Here is a 19,360-nt window from a genome sequence, read left to right on the forward strand (position 1 = left end):
TTAATCACTTGAGCTTATTTTAACAGATCACTCGGTTACTGAAACACAAGTGTGAAAAACAGTCACTTCTACATGAGCTTTAAACACACGTGTAGACTTTATCTTTTATTTTTGGGGAAAGTTAATGTAGGCACTGTCCGTCTCCGAGTGAACCCTGTCGTTATGAGTGGACGCTGATATTTACACAATCTAAAGAAAATAATTTATTTGTACATATAGTTTTTTTTTTAGATCTCTTCTGATCATAGCACCATTTTTTTCCTTAAACCAAAAGCACAAACGTCGTCTCTCCGAGGGAACACGAGGCTGAGATGGTGGATGAGGAGCGTATCGGTGATGATGCTGTAAAGTCCAGGTGTAGTTCTTCATGGATCTTCTCATCTTCTCTCATGAATGTGTTGATTAAAATGCTTAAATGTGTAAATGTTGTTAAAGAGATAAAATCCCTGGTGAGTTTCCCAACACAAATAGTTTTTATTATTAAGCAGAGCCTCATTATTCATGTCTGGAGCTCCATGACATGACCAGCCACTGATTTGGGGTCTTAACTTGTTGAGAAACTCCTCCAGTCAGGAACGATATGACACTTCACACCACACATTGTACTGCTGTGGAGATCAGAGGGAACTTATTAACCGAGCTGGGGTGAGTCGTCTGTGGAGTCCGTTATGAATCTCTGCATCTCCGGGAGTCACAGTGAGGACGTCTGCTCATCTGTGCAGCTTTAATACGCACAAAAGTCCACAAAAGAAAAGCTTCTTCTACGACTCCAGTCTCACTGACTTGTACTATTATGTCATGAACTTCATCTGATTGGGATGTGACACGTTTTAGCTCCATGCTGCTCCACCGTCTGCTCTCAATCACATCTCAACTCATCCATGTTACAAAGTCTCAGGATGTTGTTGTAGATAATAATTTTGAGTTACATTTTAGGGGCGTTCAAGTGAAAGCAGGACTTTTGATTGTGCAGAATAACAGAACTCAGTTCTGAGAGTAAAAACTCCCTTTATGTCTCTATATAATCCCCTGATACACTAATGCACACGTTTCAAGTCAGAAATACCGGCCTTGGCCTCCGAGTGGCGCAGTGGTAAAGCGCTCGCCTTATCATCCGGAGGTCGCTGGTTCGAACCCCGGGTGATGCTGTAACCTCTCACAGCCGGAGGTTTAGAGGGAGCTGATTGGCCAAGCTCTCTCAGAGGGGAGGGATGAGAGGTACTCGCGCTCCCACATTAATCACGGCTCTACAGCCAATCAGGGGCGTCTGTGAGCTCACGCACGCGGAAGGAGCGGATAGCGCTGTCCTCCGAGTGTGTTACTCCGCCCCTAACGGTGAGTGAGCAAGCAGTTCGAAAAGATGCGGTTGGCTGGCATCACACGGTTCGGAGGAAACACGTGATAGTCTTCGCCCTCCTGACTGAGTGGTAGTAGTAGCCTTAATGTGGAGCCCTCTAGTGACGGGGAGGAATTGGACACGACTAAATTAGGGAGAAAATCGGGGGAAAAAATTCTAAAAAAAAAAAAAAGAAACACCAGCCTCCCAGGAAACTTATGTGTGTGTGTGTGTGTGTGTGTGTTCATGTAGCCTGTGAGACTGTTACAGACTAATAAGATATTTAGTTCTAATTAATAGATCACTTGTTTGTTTTTGTTTTGCATGGTGAGTGGTCAGCCATATCATCCTGTACCTACAGTATAGGGATGAGGGTTCCAATCCCCCCTACAGTTTGTGTGTGTGTGTGTGTGTTGCATGCTCTCGCCGTGCTTGATGAGTTCCTTTAGGTTCTCCAGTTTCCTCCCCCAGTCCAAAGACACGCGATGTAGGTGTATAATTAGGTGTGTGTGGACACCACATCCAGAGTGTACCAACCATTGTTCCACGGGTGCATGGGATCCGACCCACGACCCCACACAGTATAAAGATTATAGACAATACTGAAGAGATGTGTATCTATCTGAGAACCAGAGGAGCAGGTGGTATCTCCATTTCCACAGAATGATGGATTGTATTTATTCTGAATTATTGTTTTACTGAACGTTTGTACGGCTGGACAAAATTCTAGGCAATAATAAACTGCTGTATAGTATTAAACTTTAACTGTATTATGATGCCGCGAGTGCAGTGTGTCCTGGGGACGCCGGGGACATGTCCACACCACTTTTTTTGTACTCTAATAAAATATTTAAAATAATACTTCAGTGCAGCAACTGATTATATTTTCAGTGAGAGTGCCGTCTGGAATAAAACATTTCCCCTTATGATAAAACTCACACATCAGTACGGACCATTAAACATCTCACACACCGATGACTGACATCTCTGTCTCTACATTTCTTTTACTCTGTTTGCTTTTTATTTTGCTGTGGTTGAAACAGACGGGAGGGGAATGAGGTCGCTGCCCCTGAGGCTGTTACAGAAACAACCTGTAGGTATCTTTAGGCTCTTCCTCACACTTCATCTCATTTAAATTCATTTAGTATGAAGGAATAAGGGGGCTCAAAACTTTTGCACAGCCCGATATGTGTGATGATTGGTTTTATTTTTTTTTCAAAAAAAAAGAAAAAAAAATGTAATTACTTTAATTCATTATCTGATTAAGAGATTAAATTAATGATTAAGTTTATTTATTAAATGTTGTGTTCAGTTCAGTTGCTTTATAAAAGTGTGTTTAAAATACATGAGAGCTGTAAGGATGGGCTGTGATCACACACACACACACACACACACACACACCTCCAGCTGAACTCCACTCCAGGCTTTAGCTCCAGCTCTGAGCATTACACTGTTACTTTACAAACACACTTAACTTCTCTCTCTCTCTGCCAGTCTCTTCTTCTCTGTAACACACACACACACACACACACACACACACACTAAGGTTATTCTGTTTTCTGTATTATTTATACATTGTATGTTGTATATATTGAATAAGTCTCTGTTAATGATGCTGTACAGTAATTTTAAACACCACACACAAACACACACACACACACACACACTCTCCCAGGTTTAAACAGTGACATGTGAGACCATGGGACATAATCAACATAATAAAAGAACATCATTATTAACAGCGTGTGGTGTCGAAAGTCTGTGTTTATAAAAGCGTTAATATTATTTTATTATATTCTAACATTTCAGTTACACTGATTTTCTTTTAACACGAGAGAGTTTGTGGATAAACACATCAATCATAAAGCTTTTTCATGGCAGTGTGTTACTCCAGAAAAGGTCACTGAGAGCTGAGAGTTACTAAATGATGATTAAATGTTCAGAGCTTCTCCTGAGCGCATCCCCCCCCCACCCCCCCACACACACACCAAAACCTCAGAGCCCCAAACATAAACTCAAGAATCACTTTGTACAAAACCCTAACCCATAACTGTCTAAGAACTGTCTAAGAACTGTCTAAGAACTGTTATGATTGACCTACTAACTGCTCCTCAGTCCCCCCCAGACTTTACAGTTACCTGTGAATTGTCCAGAACTGCTGTAATTTCTTACCCACTAACAGAAACCTAGATTTTTGTGATTTTGATACCTGTGAACTCTATGAATCTGCCACGCCCTTCCATTATAAACGTCACCTTACACAATGCAGTATTTATTAGAGTGTAATATTTAGTACATATTTAGTTTATTGAGTATAAACATTTCAGCCATGGATTTATTATCTGTTATAATAAATAATCCTCAGTGTGTGTGTGTGTGTGTGTGTGTGTTCTGTGACTGTGTCCCTGAGTCTCCTGAGAGGGAACCAGCCTACAGGTTGAGCAGGAGTGTGTGAGTAATTTGGTAACTTTTTGGACTCATTATGAGGAGGCATGAACACCTCCAAACTGCAACAATCCACCTGTTTACAACTGAAGAACTGCTACAATGTTTTAGTTTGTATTAGGCCGAATGTTTTTAGCCGCTGCGTTTGACTCTTGTAAGCCGTAACATACTATGATTAAATCCCTGATCATCTACAATTTTCCACAATCTCAAGTTCGCACCGATTCAGGATTCAATTCAGGAGCGTCTGGAACTGAAACCCTCCAGTGACGCAGCTCAGCTATCGTACCTAATGTTTTGTCCTAATCGAGTGGTTTAAATAATATTTAAAGTCATCAATAAGGAAAAACAAGAATATTATTTACAGCTGTTTGTACATTTGTGCAAAATAAATAGATAAACTACAGTTTTAAATTTGACACTATCTGTAAAATACTTTACGGCATCGTATTGACAACTATAGAGTTTGAAGCTGCTCAGTGGAGGATCTCAGTGGAGGATCTCAGTGGAGGATCTCAGTGGAGGATCTCAGTGGAGGATCTCAGTGGAGGATCACCGTAGTCCGTCTGTTTATGTTCACATTTACACAAATCACAGGATAATCACTTTTTTCCATCTAACTACATTTTCATGAAAAACAGTTTAATGACTGGATCTGCTGAGAGAATACAGTGTGTGTGTGTGTGTGGGGGGGGGGGCGGTTAAAGAGCAGCAGAACACAACACTTTAATAGTCAGTAGTTGGCATGACTCAGTGCAACTCTGCAAATCTGAAAAACAATAATCAAGTGCTTAAGGTGTGTGAGGACGAACTGTCGGCCGTCTGCTGCTCTGTGCTCAGACAGGTTCCAGTCGTCCACATCATAACACGGCCGTGACGTCACGGAGATAATCGGCCATTCATTATCAAAAAGCTGTTAGTGGTAAGATCACCTACTGGCCTGAATGAGTGTGTGTGTGTGTGTGTGTGTGTGTGATGCAATCAAGAAACAAAGTTCCAAACACCAGGAACTTTTACACAGAGGTTACTCTTACTGGGTGTGGCCTTGTCTCAATTAGCAGTCATGAATAAACAACACATACATCCTGATATTAAAGCAGCTAAAGGTTCCGTCTGACTGGACTCCTGCTTCACTCTCAGGATCGGGTTTGGATCCGGCGGTGGCGGCGGCGGAAGCTGGTTAGCTCTGTAGCTCACATTAGCCGTGAGCAAAGCTCTCTCACATTAACTAGCAGTAAAGAAACACAGACGGTTCAGAAGTGATGAGAGACGGCGTGTTGTTTAAGACGCCATAACGTTATCAGGTGTGTGTTCTTACTGAAAGTGCTTCTGTGACTGGGTGTGAATGTGGGTTTCTAATTCTCTCCATCTGTTCTGTACTTTTCTACCCATCCCGAGGCATCTGGAGATTTTACCAGCTTCTGTAGACAAAGGCCAACCCTGTGAGGATCCTGAGGCCTTCAGAGATGGACCAGCTCCAGTTGGATTCTGCTTCATGATGGTTGGAGCTACACATCCTGCTCCTGTGCTCCCAGTGACAATGACCATTGTTAAAAGCACTATATAAATAAAATTGAATTGAATTGAATTGAATTGAATTGAATGTGGGTTTAGTCAGACAGCTGCTCTCTCCTCAGTACTGCGGACCGTACAGACCTACTCTCACCCACGCTGAGACACACAGTTAGTCTCATTAACCACACGACATGGGTGTGTGTGTGTGTGTGTGTGTGTGTGTGTGTGTCCTGCTCCCCCCTCTGAATCGTTTAGTGATACAACAATTTTACAACACAAATTATTATTTATTGCTCGTATTTTGTTCCATTCTAAAACAAACTGCTCTGATCTTTAAACACTTGAAACAACATCTTCCAACATTTTCATGTTATTTTAAAAAGATTTGACATTGGACACATGAAAATAAAATACATTTGCAAAAATTTGAACATTTCCTTTGGGTGCTATATCACCATTTCTTACAGAACATTCCTTTTGAATATTTTTTAAAGGTGTCAGAGTAAAGTATAAATGAGACGAGAGTGTTGGAGGTCCAGACGTCTACGTCCTCAGAGGTAATTACAGAATGTTCCGATTAAAAAGTCCAGTAATGAAAATAATATTTCAGAGCTTGATCGGGCACCCGGACTTTATTATTGTACCAGCTGTATGTGAAATCACAGAGAAAAACAGAGGAAAAGGACGGCTGGTGAGGGGACGATGTTCATATCTGTTCATGGTTAGCATTGCTAGCGCTAACTCTGCACCCTGTTGATGATTCTCCTGTAACAGGCAAGGGTTTACTGCATAAAGCATATGTTAATGACATTTTTCGTATGAACATAAGAATAATTAAAGCTGCTCCATGCATCTCATTAAACATTAATTAGTATAATTACACCAGCCTTGCCTGAGTCCTTTTGTCATGATGACTCAAAGATGTGCTAATCCGTCCTTTCAGAAGATAGGTGTTTTGTGTGTGTATGTTTGTGTTTGGTACTGGAAACGAAGCGCACGCGGACACACACACACACACACACACACACACACAATCTAGATAGATGGGTAAAGCAGTGATTATGGTCTCAAGTGTGTTCTTTCCTTCCTTGTTTTCTTTCTAATCTTTCCTCTATTTATTCTCTCTTTATATCTCCACTACATGACGTCCATGACCAGGCTGCAGGCGTAAACCGTTCTCCTGTTCACAACGCACTCTAAAACCCTACATTCATAAACTAATAACTAATAACGAATAACATTGTCTTGCAATTCAACAATGTCTATATTACTGCACTACTACTGCTGATATTATCACATGTTCTCCTTGTGATTGGTGGGTTTCCTCTCCGTACTCTGGTTTTCTCCCACAGCCCAAAGAGGAACCGCACATTCAGACATTTGGTGCGTGTGCTTGGCCGAGGAGCCACTGGTGCGACTCTCATAATGACTGAACGCCTCAGAATCCCACCTAAAGTTAATGATACCACATCGCCAAGGATCTTTGGTTGGTCTGGTCTGGCGTATCCGCAGTGTCCCTGTGGGGCTCCAGTGAGCACAGCTGTTTGTAAACGGGGTGTGGCTAGAGGAGCACATAATTGCACATCACAAGTTTGTGTTGAACCTGGTACTGGTAAAAATCTTAAATGAAAATCTGAAGTTTAATCTGTAGAAATTCCAGGATTATAGGTACAACCACATCACCCCTATCTTATCTTCACTCCATTGGCTCCCAGTGAAATTCCACATCGATTTAAAAATATTACTCTTGACATATAAAGCATTAAATGGTCTCGCGCCGCAGTACCTGAGCGAACTGCTAGTGTCTTACGATCCGCCACGCCTACTTCGATCAAAGGATGCAGGCTGCTTGTCAGTACCGCGTATTATGAAAACTACAGCAGGGGGCGGAGCTTTTTCTTACAAAGCCCCAAAATTATGGAATAGTCTTCCAAATAGTGTTCGGGACTCAGACACAGTCTCAGTGTTTAAGTCCAGGCTAAAAACCTATTTATTTAGCCAAGCATTTTTATAAATAGATTAGCCTTAGGTAAAGGAGCAGATCTGGGGGACTCATGGACGTAGAGTATTATGGTGAACTGGTATGTTTGGATGCTGTCTTCCTCACTCTCATTGATCACTCAGGTTTGCTGACGGTGAGGTGATTGGTTGCTTTACATCTCAGTTCCCCCTCATGTTTGTGTTTCCTTCTGGCTCCTCCCTTTTAGTTATGATGTCATAGTTAGTCCTGCCGGAGTCTCTGCTTGCACTCTACAGTTAATATACATTTACATTATACATTGTGTGACTGTGACCAGACCTAACTGTTATCTCTCCTTCTCTTAGTTCTCTCCTCTTCTGCTCTCTCCCTCTCTCCTTTTTCCTCTACCTATCTCTCTGTCGAGCTATACATGTCGCTCCTGAGCTGCCAGTGATCCAGACCCCCTCTGCCCGCTGGACCCCTCTAACTCGTCCTGGAGTCCTGCTTCTGGTTGGAGATCTCATCACATGGATGCCCCGTGTGGTTTTTCCACTGTCGCTCTCGTTCTCGGCTTGCTCATCAGGGACTATCTGACCATTTTGATTCATACAAATTCACATTTTATACAAACTTAAATAATTCATTTGATTGTGTGAAGCTGCTTTGCGACAATGACAGTTGTTAAAAGCGCTATACAAATCAAATTGAATTAAATTGAATAGATCTGACCTATTGAGAAGGCTGAGTGATAGTCCAGGGTCCCTGGTTTGATCCTAACCACGGCTTTACTGTCTCTCTATAGCTTCAGTGCATGTCCTTGCGGCTCACACTGCATAACGTGAAAGGGCTGTCCATCCTCTTTTGCATACATGACCTTACAGACGCATGAGATTGTCTCGAGTCTCTCTCTTACCCAGAAAGCTCAGCAAGTCTCCCTCATCCCATGTCCACAGAGGACTGTAGCACTGCAGACATGATTTCAGCCTGATCACGTTTAACAGCTTAACACATTAACAGCTTAATGTCATGGTAGCACCAAATGAGTGCAGAACTACATTACCCATCAGCCCCAGTACCTCATGTGACTATTGCTCACAGCTAGTTTCCAGTTTTAGCTTGTTCAGCAACAAGTTCAGCTTTTCCAGTGTCTCGTTGTTGTGTGTGTCTTGTGTCCACACTATCACTTTCAGTCTGCAGGTTTTTTGCCTTGTTCATGTTTACACACCAACCTGTAAATGCTTCACTGTTTATCTCTTTTGCACAATATTCATTACTTTTTGCACTAATTCCTTAATTCTTGCTGCTATGTTTACTACCTCAACACCATATTTTATGTTCTGATATGTCGTTGTCGCACTGTCACTTTGTTGTTGCTTGTTTGCACATTTGCACGTTCACTTTATGTTGTCTGTAAAAACCTGTAGATAGTCTTCCTTAGTTAGTTAGTTTCAGTTAGTTTTTGTTAATTTATGTTGTAATTTATGTTAGGTCTCTCTGTCTTGTCTCCGCTAGCCAGTTAACTAGGCCTCTTGGTTAGCTAGTTTAGCTTCTCTGTTAATTTATGTTGTAAGTTGATGTTGCATGTAGCACCTTGGTCCTGGAGGAACGTTGTCTCGTTTCACTGTGTACTAACTGTATATGGTTGAAGTGACAATAAAGCCGACTTGAACTACTTGAACTTGAACTTGGTTCTTGTTTTTATGTTTGTTGCACTTTACACTTTACGATTCATTGTAATAAAAATACAAGTCCCTGTCGGTGAAGGTCACCAATAAATGTTTAAATAAATGTCTAATTCTGTGATATAATGTTAAAACTGTAAAGTAATCCTGCTTTGGATGAGTCAGATGTGACAGAATGTCTCACTGTGGCTTTTCTTTAGTTTTATTAAATTCTCCAACACTGGAGCCATGAGGGAAAAAGTCAAAGTGGCTACTAGTGTTTACTTAAAGATTTGGTGAATCAAACTGGTGTCATCTCTAAAAGGTCTTGTATCTAGAGGTATCTACGTCTGGATGTTTTGCAGACATGTGACTTCCATGACGTCAGTCTCACCAGTATACGGCAGGAGCACCGTTAACCAACGTTGGTCTGCTGAGGATTTTCTTTGTTAATTACGCTCGAGGCCAAAAATGTCCACCTGATGACTTGTCAGGTTCCCTGATGCTTTTCACACAGGTAAAAGAGTAGTGACTGGTAACTTCTGCTCCGCTGATTCTTCTCATATGCAGTGTGTCATGGTGGACTTTCAGGAAAGAAACAAGTGTGTGAAAAAGGTAATAAGGATATTAATGTGAAGAAACTTCATTTATTATCATAACGGTGTACAAATATGAGATTTCTCCTGCAATTTGGTGGTGTTTGCTAGCATTAGCATTAGCATCCAGTGCTGTTGAATAGGCTGCGCTTTATAAACGCTCTACAAAATGAGGTGCAGGTAACGTTACCTAATACTAACATGTCAAGCTTTCTCTTTAATAGCTAACTACCTGTTTTGGGGTTGAATCCCAAATAGCATTAAACTTGGGTTGGGTGTGTCTGGTGCTACTATGGCTGTAGGTGGTTTATTTTTGGATCTGAGAATCCGGGTTCGGGCCCCCCATCGGTGGGTTTGCCACACCCCTTCCTACCAGTCACAGTCACCCCATGCAGCCCCGGTCCCAATTAAGAGATTTTAATGTCACATTTGTTAAATGTTAATGTTTGAAATATTATAAATCTGCATAATCTGTCTCCTTTAACAAGTTGGTCACACAATTCTTCATTCCAACATTTATAATATGAGAAAATCTGAGTATTTAAAAAAATGTTTTATATTTTAATTTCACCTTCAAAACTAGATTGAACATAAACAACCCCAATGCTTGTGTTAAACCCGTTTCATCTCTGGTCCACTTTTTGTGAAAAAAATAAGCCGGCAAGTCTGAAAGCAAAAATAAAAGGCGGTCTGAACACAACTTGATCTTTTTGTGTCGAAGGCCAAAGATGAACAACATCAACCTCAAGGGCGGCCAACAAACCTCCAGCCTTTCTCAAGAGGATATTAAACAGTAAACATGACGCTCCATGTCTAGTGAAGCCATATAAACCACGTGCAGGATTGTGTTCACGTGCAGGAAGACGTTTTATTCTGTGTGAGGTGTGTGAGGTGTGTGAGGTGTCGTGGGTCAGAGTGATGTGTTACACGTTGGTGCAGTCTCCCTGCGTGGTGCTTTGTGAGGACTTGAGAGGCGTAACACACCTTAAAGTGCCATTACAGCCAAGAGAAGAGGTGGAGATGACTTTATTCAAACTTTATTGTACACACACACACACACACACACACACACACACACACAAACCCGGGTCACATTCCATACACAGATACGCAGGGATGCCACAGACTACTGTCACTGTATTACATCACTCAGAGAATGGCCCACGCAGCGCACACACACACACACACACACACACACACACACACACGGTTTCTAAGTTCCTGAGTTACCTGTAAGTAATGTGTTTTTTTATTTATTTGTTTGTTTGTCTTTCTCCATAACATTAAACCCCTTAACCCCTTGGGTTGAGCCTTTGTCCATTTATTTTTGAGTCTGTGAAAATGGAAGTAGTTTGTAGAAAAGCTGGAGTGCAAAACCCATCCATCCAGGAGCCTGTGTAGTCCGACTAGGGACCGTGGAGGCCGATGCTGATCGCTGTATACAGTATATGCAACACACACACATTTACACACTACGGGAGCGTTTGGGAACGCTCGGGGCTAATTCGATTCGTCTGCATGTGTTTGGACTGTGTGAGAAAACTGGAGTACCTGGAGGAAACTCACCAAGTCTGGGGAGAACATGCACACACTCCACACACACTCCACACACAGAGCTGGTGGGAATTGAACCCTCGACCCTGGAGGTGCGAGCTAACAGTGCTAACTGCTACATAATAGTTTTATTAAACCTCTTGCTGAAAGTCTACACTTAAATTCTATCTTAATTGATTTATTTAAAGTGTTTTTTAAATATTTATTATTGAGGAAGTGATTAAGTGTATTTGGTATTATGAAGCACTTAATGAGAAATGTTTAGAAATGTGCTACACACACACACACACAGGTGTACACCACATCAGAGGGGCGTGTTGTAGCATGTTCATGCAAGTTCATGTGGGCTTCCTGTAGGTTCCTGAAGGTCTCCAGTGGGTGTATCAGTGTCTCTAACACTAACCCTAGACCCCACGCAGACCCATGCAGACTAACCAGCTTTGATTCAGCCGTAAACCTGGCGAGACGCTGCTGCTCGCTCGTTCCCTTCGTCTCCTCTCGCAGCTTCATTGATTCTGTGTTTATCAGTGGTCTAATGCTTGGGTGGGCACATTAAATATTTAAAATGTCTCACACAGCCCGGCTACAGGACAGCACAGGGGACTCATACAGCCAGAAGCTCTGTGTGTGTGTGTGTGTGTGTGTGTGTGTGTGTGTGTCTCATTTTATCCCTCACGTATACACTCTTGTGTATTTGCTCGTTTTTATTGCAAGTCAAAGGTGTTTTATTGGCATGACAGCTGCCTAAACCCACAAACACACTCTTTTCATGATTCCTTTCCTGTTTGAGTCTCAACTGTCTGCTGTTCTGCTTATTGCTGTGGAGCAACAGACAGAAGGAAGTGATGAGGTTTCAATGAACGGACGAGCTGTGAAGAGAAAAGGGAAGCACGAAGAGGGAAAAAAGAATAAAACAGAAAACAGAAAAGTATCGAAAGATATCGATGATAAGATAAAGACAGATAAAGACAGTAGATATTTGGAAAGCTGTAGTCTGGTTTCAGTGTGTGTGTGTGTGTGTGTGTGTGTGTGTGTGTGTGCTGGAATGGCATATAAAGTCCCAGAATAACAGACTGATAATAAAGCTTCTTTGAGATTTGATCACTCAACCATCTGGTCACTAACACAAATCCATAAGGCAATAGTTTTTCTCTCTTTTCCTACACACACTCGATCAATCAAACCCTATTAGTCTCTGATGCTTGCTTTTTTATTTTTGCACTGAAGCACTGAGGCTCACATCAACCATCACAAACTCATCTCAAACTACATACTGAAAAAAACTAAACCTCAAAAAGGAAAACTCCAAACTGAAATGTTTGAATTAAAATAATGATGTTCTTTGTGCTGGTGATGCTAACGTGTTGAATTGTGCTGTGTATTCTTTAATCCTATGAGAAGTTACAGGAGGACGCTGCTCATATACCTACAATGGCGTTATACAAGATACTTAACATCTCAGACATGAGGGATAACATCCAGGCCAAAAAGTTGTAGGAGTAGTCGAGGCATGAAATGTTGGACTTAATGCCTCAATACAGGTGTGTAATGCAGCTGCACTGGAGGACAGCAGAGACTCGACTCTGTTAATTAGTGATCCATGTGATGACGAGGTCAGTGATGACGGTGGAATGAGCGTTAAAGTTGAAGCTTTGGACACGGAGGAGACAGGATGGACAGGATGGACAGCTGGAAAGACTAAAGGACTGAAGCACTAAAGCCCGGCTGCATCATCCAGTTTAGGTAGAAATAAGTGAGGGCTAAATGGAACTGGCACCACTGGCAGCAGGAGGCTGAACAGCATTGTGGGTAATGTATAAAACCATAAAAAAGATTTAAAAATAAAAAAATCTAAAATAAAAACTTAAGCTGAATTTAATTACAAAATTAATACAGTGGGCCAAAAAAGTATTTATTCAGCCACCAATTGTACAAGTTCTCCCACGTAAAAAGATGAGAGAGACCTGTAATGTTCATCATAGGTGTACCTCAACCATGAGAGACAAAATAAGGAAAAAAATCCAGAGAATCACATTGAAGGATTTTTAATGAATTAATTGGTAAATTCCTCTGTAAAATAAGTATTTGGTCACCTACTGTACAAACAAGCAATTTTGGATTTCTGGCTCTCACAGACCTGTAACTTCTTCTTTAAAAGGCTCCTCTGTCCTCCACTCGCTACCTGCATTAAGGACATCTGTTATCAGTATAAAAGACACCTGTCCACAACCTCAAACAGTCACACTCCAAACCTCACTATTGCCAAGACCAAAGAGCTGTCAAAGGACACCAGAAACTAAACTGTAGTCCTGCACCAGGCTGTGGAGACTGAATCTGCAGTAGGGAAGCAGCTTGGTGTGAAGAAATCAACTGTGGGAGCAATTATTAGAAAATAGAAGACATACAAGACCACTGATAATCTCCCTCCATCTGGGGCTCCACGCAAGATCTTACCACAAGAACTGTGAGCAAAAATCCCAGAACCACACGGGGGACCTGGTGAAGGACCTGCAGAGAGCTGGGACCAAAGTAACAAAGTCTACCATCAGTAACACACTGCGCCACCAGACGTGTCCTCCTGCTTAAGCCAGTACATGTCCAGGCCCGTCTGAAGTTTGCTAGAGAGCATCTGGATGATCCAGAAGAGGATTGGGAGAATGTCATATGGTCAGATGAAACCAAAATAGAACTTTGTTCATCACATCAAAACATTCAATTCAATTCAATTCAATTCAATTTTATTTGTATAGCGCTTTTAACGATTTACATCATCACAAAGCAGCTTTACACAATCAAAAGAATTAAGTTTGTATGAAATGTGAATGTGTATGAATCAAAATAATATTATTGTCCCTGATGAGCAAGCCGAGGGCGACAGTGACAGTGGCAAGGAAAAACTCCCTGAGATGGTAATAGGAAGAAACCTTGAGAGGAACCAGACTCAACAGGGAACCCATCCTCATCTGGGTGATAACAGATAGCAGGGATTGATGTGCATAATAATATGCGAGACTGGAAGTTCAGTATAAGAGGAGATGTGTAAGATTAAAGTCCAGTTTGTTCCTGGAGGCTCAGGTAGACTGTGAAAAATTCCAGTCCTGAACTATTGAGCGACTGAAGTCACAGGTCCTCAGAGAACAGCTGTCTGCATCAGTCGAGGACAGGACCACCTTCATGGAAAAGTGGAACCAACCCCAGTCACCACACGCATTCCAGGCAGACCACACGGGGGCATCCATGTGATGAGATCTCCAACCAGAAGCAGGACTCCAGGATGAGTAAGAGAGGTCCAGCGGGCAGAGGGGGTCTGGATCACTGTTCTAGAGGAGATCTGCATGGAGAAGCGGGCCAAAATACCAGCAGCAGTGTGTAAAGACCTTGTGAAGACTTTTGACCTCCGTCATTCTCAACAAAGGGGATAGAACAAAGTATTGAGATGTAGGTTTGTTATTGACCAAATACTTATTTTCCACCATAATTTGCAAATAAATTCCTTAAAAATCCTACAATGTGATTCTCTGAATTCTTTTTCTTATTTTGTCTCTCATGGTTGAGGTACACCTATGATGAAGATTACAGGCCTCTCTCATCTTTTTAAGTGGGAGAACTTGAACAATTGGTGACTGAATAAATACTTTTTTACCCCACTGTATATGGTCAATCTGTACAGGTTACTCAAGGTGGATTGTTTTTATTAAAGGGTTCTTTGTTTGTGCATTAAAACCCTATTAACTCTTTTCTATTAACCTTTGTCTTTTATCCCTAATAACATTCCCCCTGAGATAGAGTTTGGCATCACACCGCAGCCCTACGGCAGAAATATACAGGACCAACAATTAAGCCTGTAATAAGGTTCAATTTTAATACTTGTATAAACAGCACAACTCTACACTACACCCTTAGACCACTTACACCCTACACCTGAAATACATTTCACAACTCTATTATTCTCTACCTATTAGTCACATATAGAGCTGTAGGTTTGTACATATCTCAAGGCTCTCCAAATACATTTATATATTTATACACACATTATCTCTATATGTACACACACACTTACACACACACACACACACACACACACACATCTACTCATTTAACATTTGCACTGATGTACAAACACTACTAGTTCCACTTCTGTTAGATACTAAACTGCATTTCATTGCTGATCAGCTCCACTCTCACCAAACATGACCTTGTTCATCAAGTCCATCTCATTTAAATGTGAGATTGTGTACATCTCACCTTCCTGAGTTACTGCTAAACTTTTGAAATTCCATTAGATATTAGACAGAGCAGAATGCAGCACTGATCTCTCAGGGCTTTAAGGCCTTTAGTAAGGACTGAGACTCAGAGAAGGAATGGATTACGTTGGTCATTAAGTATTATAAGAAGTAGGTTAGAATTACAGCGTTTCAGCCTGGAAAGTGGGTCACAGCCAAGCGTTGTGACAAATGAGGAACTTCTGCGTGTAGAAGGAAAAAGGGCCAGACTACAACAAATACACGTCTCACAATTACAGCATAACAACAAGGCGCGTATTCCTGGCGGGACAGTCCGGTGTGTGATTGCATCTGTAGCATGCGGCCTGTCTCAGGATTCTGTCTGTACATAATACTGTAGCTTTTATATTATTGTTAGTTCCTGAATCCTAATACTTATGACATACACCGATCAGCCATAACAAGAACACTACATAACATTAACACTTATTATCAATTATGTACCGGTAATCTGGAGACGGGATCATGGGTACACAAGGCTCATTTATGCCTGTGAGGTCGTGAAGGTCAGCCTGTCTGGTCCGATTGCACAGCAAAGCTAATGTTGCCCAGACTGCTGAAAAAAGTATCAGAACACTCATTGCATCACAGCTTTCTGTCTACAGGGTTCAGTTTTGTTGAGTTGGCCTCCAAATTCCCCAGATCTCGATCTGATCGATCATCCAAGAAATGTGCTGGACAAATCATGGAGGATCCACCTTCCAGCTTATAGCACCTAATGTCCTGGTGTCAGATACCACAGAAGACCTTCAAAGGACTTGTGGAGTCATATCTCAAGGGGTCAGAGCTATTTTGGTGGCACAAATGAACCTACACTAAATTAGACGTAATGATTTAAGGTTTCAATGTTTTTACTGATCAGTTGGGAGCTGGTTTACTATTCCATCCATCCATCTATTCACGCCAACATCCCTAAGCTATTGATGGCTGCAGTGAGTTATGACTTCACACAGTGGTCATTGTTGTAGGGGAAGTTGTGTTGCTGAGGTCCAGCACCAGGCATGCACACAGTTACACACCTAATTATACACTACGGCCAATTAGTAAATGCCAATCAGCCTACACCATGTCTTTGGTCTGTTGTAGGAACCAGAGTTCCCAGAGGAAACTCACCAAGCACACAGACCGGAGGTGAGATTTAAACCCCTGACCCCAGAGGTGTAAGGTGACAGTACTATCCACTAAGAGTGGTGTTCAGAAGTCAATGCAACTATACGATATGTGATGTGATGAGCGTGATGGTGATGATAACAAACACAGAATGAGGAACCATGTGCACAAGTACAGAGCAGCATTAACAGCAGAAGATCAGCTCGCTATCAAAGTCACTTGATATACTTCAAAGAACACTTTCACTTCACGCAGCCTCCAGAAGGTAAAGAATATTTTAAGGTCCACATCTCACCCCACAAACCCTCAGGCAGGCGTTACAGGTCAGTTCGAACTAGAACAACCAGGCTGTTAAATAGCTCCTACTCAAAAGCTATTGTTATACTGAATGCCAGTAAATAAATGCAATAACTATCATCGCTCATGTTTCAAACAAGTGCAATAATTATCATAATATATGTTTACAAATCCTGAACACCAACCTGAACAGGTGCAATAACTCTCATTATTATATTGTAGTGCAATAATTATCATTATTTATTGTTTATATGCATGTGTGGCACTATGTGTGTGTGTGTGTGTGTGTGTGTGTGTGAGTGTGTGTGTGTGTATCTTTACTATTATTATTTTATTTTTCTTTTATTATTTATTATTATTTTATTAGTACCGCTTTTACCTTGTGCTTCATTTTCATCGTACTTTAAGGGAATCTGAAATCTGAAGGCAGACAGGGAAGACAAAAGGTTACAACAGGTCGTGTGTAAAAGGACTAAAGAGACTACAGGCCTCAGATCTGAGTGTGTTTAACTGTTACAGAAAGTCCATGTGCTTTAAATAGCGGTTCAACAGGAAGTGAGAATCACAGCCAAGAATAATTTCAAAATTCACAAAGAGGTTCCCTCTGGTGGTCTGGAGGACAGATGTTGGGGCTGATGATATGAGCATGGAGGTAGAAGGTGTGGAAGTGGATCTGTTTGAGCAGAATGTAGAGAAGAGAAAGATGAAGCGGGTAAAGGACTAAAAGCTCAACGGCATCGCAGTCATGACTGGGTTCTATAGACAGGGAGTCACATGGCATTGTGGGTAATTTAGCAATGTGTATTTAAACTATTAAGATTAACATATCTATTGAATTAACATATCCAGGAAACATAAAAAATCTATTAACATAAACAATAAATCTATTAACATAAACAATAAATCTATTAACAGATCTGGGAAAAAAATTGAAATGAAAAAAGTCAAAACAGAAATGTATTATGAAATATAAACTGGTTGCCATTCAAGATTCTTTTGAAGATAAAGTTCCAAGAAAATACAAAAAAATAAAAATAAAGTTAGATAAAGTAAGAGTGTAAAGTTTCACCCAAACAGACGAAGCACAATATAATATTAATAATATTATAATAAATTATTACACCCTGGCCTGGACAGAGAGAGGTGAGAGGTGCAGAGCTACAGAACTGAAGGCAGAGGCTCGTTGTTTTGGGGAGTGGTGTGTGAGACACAGTGTGAGAGTGTGTGTGTGTGTGTGTGAGAGACACAGTGTGAGAGAGTACGTGAACAGCATTCCAGTCATTCCAACATCGCGCAGCAGACTGGACGAGAACGTGGCAGTGTAACACCCTGAGAAAAACACAACCACACAGACACACTTACGCTCAGGACCAGTGTTCTCCACTAACGTACACCTACTGCAGCTCTGGCATCAGGATCTGGAGGTGTGTTGAACTTCCGAGGTGTGAGTACGCGCAGGGACGTGTCTCATTCGCTGTGGGTGCTGTGGGTGGACCCTTCACAGTTCCACTTCGCTTAAAACACAATGCTCCCTTTCACAATTATGAGGATGCCATGAGAGAGTGGATGCTCCACACGCACACACACACACACACACACACACTCACACACACACTCACACACATGCAAACAGCATAAGCATCAGAACAAGTGGGAGTAGATGAGCACTGATGAAACACACACACACACACACACACACACAAGCTGTGCCTACATTGCCAGTGGGAATTCTCCTTTTTCATCAGCACGTTTAATCTGTGTACGGAGCGTCGGCTCAAATGTTGCGCTGTAAATAAACACTAGGCCGAGTGCAGGAATTCAGGTGCGGCTACACCCTTGTTTCCAAGAATGGATTCCTTTAAGACCTTTTTTTTTCACTTTTATGTAACTTTTCTTTTCTGTTAACATTCACTGGCAGGTGAAGTCGTGCATAAACATCTCACCACATCACAGATCCAATTGTATAAATTTACACTTCAGTTGCTGAGAAGCACAAAAAAGACTCGAGCACACGACAAGTATGGAGCGAGTGAAGGTACAGTACGTCTCTGTTGTAGTTCATAACAAAAGCCAGTTGTTGGTTTGGAGAGATGAAGCCGAGTGTTGTGTTTAGAATATCAATAACATTTCAGCCATCATCTCATGTGCAATATCAGACACTGTTACGGGTGTTTTATAGACACCCGTATTCAGGACACTCCTCCTGTCTGCAGACTTTAATGAGACGATTGTTTCGTTCCTCATCACAGACTGTGTATGACATACAGTAAACTCTGAGTCTAAATGCACAAAGACTGATAAGGTGTTCACACACACACACACACACACACACATAAATCCTATTGAGAATCTAAAAAGACTTAAAAATTGCTGTTTACAGACGCTCTCCATCCGATCTGACTGAACTTGGGATGTTTTGCAAAGAAGAAAAAACAAATCTCACTCTTTTGATGAGCAAAGCGGGTGGAGATATATCCTAAAAGACCTGCAGATGTAATTGCTGAGAAATGTGGATCTACAAAGTATTTACTCGTTTTTTAAATTTTTTTTTAATTAAAAATTTGTAAGATTTTTTTTATGTAATTAAAATGTAGCCCTTTGTG

The sequence above is a fragment of the Clarias gariepinus genome, unplaced genomic scaffold (assembly GCF_024256425.1).
Source record: "Clarias gariepinus isolate MV-2021 ecotype Netherlands unplaced genomic scaffold, CGAR_prim_01v2 scaffold_31, whole genome shotgun sequence".
Lineage (NCBI taxonomy): Eukaryota > Metazoa > Chordata > Actinopteri > Siluriformes > Clariidae > Clarias > Clarias gariepinus.